Source organism: Trachemys scripta, chromosome 11, assembly GCF_013100865.1.
Source record: "Trachemys scripta elegans isolate TJP31775 chromosome 11, CAS_Tse_1.0, whole genome shotgun sequence".
NCBI classification, from domain to species: domain Eukaryota; kingdom Metazoa; phylum Chordata; order Testudines; family Emydidae; genus Trachemys; species Trachemys scripta.
This window is the reverse complement of record NC_048308.1, coordinates 1,446,565-1,451,657: the sequence shown is the minus strand read 5'-3', so window position 1 is coordinate 1,451,657 and position 5,093 is coordinate 1,446,565.

Below are 5,093 nucleotides of genomic sequence, written 5' to 3'. Positions count from 1 at the left end.
TTGAGACCAGCCACTAGAGGGAGAGAGGAAGGAACAAACACACACACACACACACACAGACACAGGTACACACACACACACACGTACACACACACACGTACAAAAGTACCCCGGAAGGGTTTGCAACACCTGTGTGGACTGCAGAGGCCGAAGACATGTAGGGACCGTGGAGCTGACGGGTATAATGGAAACAGTGTGGCCAACTCCTGTGATTTTTAGTGCAAATCTTGTGATTTTGCAGGTTTTCTTAAAGACCCCAAATACTGGAATCATGTTATTACCCTGAGCATCTCAGCTCTCATTTAAAAAAAAATAATAAAAATTTATTCCAGAGAAAAGCTTGCCAATGTGGCCCCTGAATTATCTAACACCCAAAGCCAAATAAAAAAATACCTGCAAATTTATTTTTCTTTAAAATCTCACAATTTTCCAGCATGCCTCATGATTTTTGAACACGGATTGGCCATACTGAATTCGAGTTGTAGGAAGCCAGATGCTGGGGTAAATCAGTTGCCTGTATGAGAAGATGACAAGAGGATAACTAAAATAACACCAATTTTTAAAAAAGGCTCCAGAGGTGATCCTGGCAATTACAGGCCATTAAACCTAACTTCAGTGCCAGGAAAAATGGTTGAAACTATAGTAAAGAACAGAATGATCACACACAGAAATGAAGAGTCACCATAACTTTTGTAAAGAGAAATCACGCCTCACCTGTCTATTAGAATTCTTTGAGGGGGTCAACAAGCATGTGGCCAAGGGTGATCCAATGGATATTGTGTATTGGACTTTCAGAAAGCCTCTGACAAGATCCCTCACCAAAGGCTCCTAAGCAAAGTAAGCTGTCATGGGATAAGAGGGGAGGTCTTCTCATGGATTTGTAACTGGTTAAAAGATAGGACACAAAGGGTAGGAATAAATGGTCAGTTTTCAGAACGGAAAGAGGTAAATAGTGGTGTCCCCCAGGGGTCTGTACTGGGACCAGTCCTATTCAACATATTCATAAATGATCTGGAAAAAGGGGTAAACAGTGAGGTGGCAAAATTTGCAGATGACACAAAACTACTCAGGATACTTAAGTCCAAAGCAGACGGTGAAGAGTTACAAAAGGATCTCACAAAACTGGGTGATTGGACAGCTACATGGCAGATGAAATTCAGTGCTGATAAATGCAACGTCATGCACATTTGAAAATGTAATCCCAACTATACATACAAAATGATGATAATCTACATTACCTGTTACTGCTCAAGAAAGAGCTCTTCGAGTCGTGGATTGTTCTTCAGTCATTGAGTGGATAGTTCATCCACTCAATGTGCAGCGGCAGTCAAAAAAGCTAAAAGAATGTTAGGAACCATTAGGAAAGGGATCAATAATGAGACAGAAAATATCATAATGCCACTATAGAAATCCCTGGTACACCTTGGATACTGAGTGCAGTTCTGGTCGCTCCATCTCAAAAACGATAGATTAGAATTGGAAAATGTACAGAGAAGGGCAACAAAAATGATTAGGGGTATGAAACAGTTCCCTACGAGGAGAGATTAATAAGACTGGGACTTTTCAGCTTGGAAAAAAGACGACTAAGGGGAGGATATGATAGAGGCCTATAAAATCATGACTGGTGTGGAGAAAGTGAATAAGGAAGTGTTATAGAATCATAGAACTGGAAGGGACCTCGAGAGGTCATCTAATCCAGTCCCCTGCACTCACGGCCGGACTAAGTATTATCTAGACCATCTCTGACAGGTGTTTGTCCAACCTGCTCTTAAAAATCCTCAATGATGGAGATTCCACCACCTCCCTAGGCAATTTATTCCAGTCTTTAACCACTCTGACAGGAAGTTTTTCCTAATGTTCAACCTAAATCGCCCTTGATGCAATTTAAGCCCATTGCTTCTTGTCTTGGCCTCAGATGTTAAGAACAATTTTTCTCCCTCCTCCTTGTAACAACCTTTTATGTGCTTGAAAACTGTTATCATGTCCCCTCTCAGTCTTCTCTTTCCAGACTAAACAAACCCAATTTTTTCAATCTTCCCTCATAGGTCATGTTTTCTAGACCTTTCATCATTTTTGTTGCTCTTCTCTGGACTTTCTCCAATTTGTCCACATCTTTCCTGAAATGTGGCGCCCAGAACTGGACACAATACTCCAGTTGAGGCCTAATCAGTGCGGAGTGGGGCAGAAGAATTACTTCTCGTATCTTGCTTACAATGCTCCTGCTAATACATCCCAGNGACCATCTCTGACAGGTGTTTGTCCAACCTGCTCTTAAAAATCCTCAATGATGGAGATTCCACCACCTCCCTAGGCAATTTATTCCAGTCTTTAACCACTCTGACAGGAAGTTTTTCCTAATGTTCAACCTAAATCGCCCTTGAGGCAATTTAAGCCCATTGCTTCTTGTCTTGGCCTCAGATGTTAAGAACAATTTTTCTCCCTCCTCCTTGTAACAACCTTTTATGTACTTGAAAACTGTTATCATGTCCCCTCTCAGTCTTCTCTTTCCAGACTAAACAAACCCAATTTTTTCAATCTTCCCCCATAGGTCATGTTTTCTAGACCTTTCATCATTTTTGTTGCTCTTCTCTGGACTTTCTCCAATTTGTCCACATCTTTCCTGAAATGTGGTGCCCAGAACCGGACACGATACTCCAGTTGAGGCCTAATCAGCGCAGAGTAGAGCAGAAGAATTACTTCTCCTGTCTTGCTTACAACACTCCTGCTAATACATCCCAGAATGATGTTGGCTTTTTTTTGCAAGTGTTACACTGTTGACTCATATTTAGCTTGTGATCCACTATGACCCCCAGATCCCTTTCCGCAGTACTCCTTCCTAGGCAGTCATTTCCCATTTTGTATGTGTGCAACTGATTGTTCCTTCCTAAATGGAGTGCTTTGCATTTGTCCGTACTGAATTTCATCCTATTTACTTCAGCCCATTTCTCCAGTTTGTCCAGATCATTTTGAATTTTAATCCTGTCCTGCAAAGCACTTCCAACCCCTCCCAGCTTGGTATCGTCCGCAACCTTTATAAGTGAACTCTCTGAGCCATTATCTAAATCACTGATGACGATATTGAACAGAACCGGACCCAGAACTGATCCCTGTGGGACCCCACTCGTTATGTCCTTCCAGCATGACTGTGAACCACTGATAACTACTCTCTGGGAATGATTTTCCAATCAGTTGTGCACCCCCTTATAGTAGCTCCATCTAGGTTGTGTTTCCCTAGTTTGTTTATGAGAAGGTCATGCAAGACAGTATCAAAAGCCTTACTAAAGTCAAGATATACCACGTCACTTTCCCCCATCCACAAGGCTTGTTACCCTGTCAAAGAAAGCTCTCAGGTTGATTTGAAATGATTTGTTCTTGACAAATCCATGCTGACTGTTACTTATCACCTCATTATCTTCTAGATGTTTGCAAATTTATTTCTTAATTATTTGCTCCATTATCTTTCTGGGTACAGAAGTTAAACTGACTGGTCTGTAATTCCCCAGGTTGTCCTTATTCCCCTTTGTTATAGATGGGCACTAGATTTGCCCTTTTCCAGTCCTCTGGAATCTCTCCTGTCTTCCATGACTTCTCAAAGATAATCGCTAATGGCTCAGATATCTCCTCAGTCAGCTCCTTGAGTATTCTAGGATGCATTTCATCACGTTATGGTGATTTGAAGACATCTAACTTATCTAAGTAATTTTTGACTTGTTCTTTCCCCATTTTAAACTCTGATCCTACCTCATTTTCACTGGCATTCACTGGTTAGACGTCCAATCGCCACCAACTTTCTTGGTGAAAACCAAAACAAAGAACTCATTAAGCACCTCTGCCATTTCCACATTTTCTGTTATTGTCTCTCCCCCCCTCCTCCCATTGAGTAATGGGCCTACCCTGTCCTTGGTCTTCCTCTTGCTTCTGCTGTATTTGTAGAATGTTTTCTTGTTACTCTTAATGTCCCTAGCTAGTTTGATCTCGTTTTGTGCGTTGTCCTTTCTAATTTTGTCCCTACAGACTTGTGTTATTTGTTTATAGTCATCCATTGTCATTTGACCCAGTTTCCACTTTTTGTAGGACTCTTTTTTGAGTTTTAGATAATTGAAGATCTCCTGGTTAAGCCAGGCTGGTCTCTTGCCATACGTCCTGTCTTTCCTACGCAGTGGAATAGTTTGCTCTTGTGCCCTTAATAATGTCTCTTTGAAAAACTGCAAACTGTCTTCAATTGTTTTTCCCCTTAGACTTGCTTCCCATGGGATTTACCTACCAACTCCCTGAGTTTGCTAAAGTCGCCTTCTTGAAATCCATTGTCTTTATTGTGCTGTTCTCCCTCCTACCGTTCCTTAGAATCATGAACTCGACCATTTCATGATCACTTTCTCCCAAGCTGCCTTCCACTTTCAAATTCTCAACCAGTTCCTCCCTATTTGTCACAATCAAATCTAGAACAGCCTCTCCCCTAGTAGCTTTCTCTGCCTTATTTACTCCTTCACATAACACAAGAACCAGGGGTCACCCAATGAAACGAACAAGCAGCAGGTTTAAAACAAACCAAAGGAAGTATTTCTTCACACAACGTACAGTCAACCTGTGGAACTCATTGCCAGGGGATGTTGTGAAGGCCAAAACTATAACTAGATAAGTTCATGGAGGATAGATCCATCAATGGCTATTAGCCAGGATGGTCAAGGATGCAACTCCATGTTCTGGGTGTCCCTAGTCTCTGACTGCCAGATGTTGGGAGTGGATGATGGGATGGATCACTCAATAATTGCCCTGTTCTGTTCATTCCCTCTGAAGCACCTGGCATTGGCCACTGTGGGAAGACAGGATACTGGGCTAGATGGACCATTGATCTGACCCACTATGGCCGTTCTTATGTTCTAAGATGGGGGCTGGGTACCAAATTGGGATAGATCCGGGTGTTGGAGCTTGTTGGGTGTTGGAATAACAGGGAGAGAGGGAAGTTTGAGGTGGGGGCTTGGAAATGGTGTCGTAGGGCCCCTCCCATCTCCTCTGTTGGAAGGACAAAGTTCTGTTATCTTCTTCACCCTTCACGTGTGAGGTTCTCCAGTGTCCTTAGCAGGACAACAAGG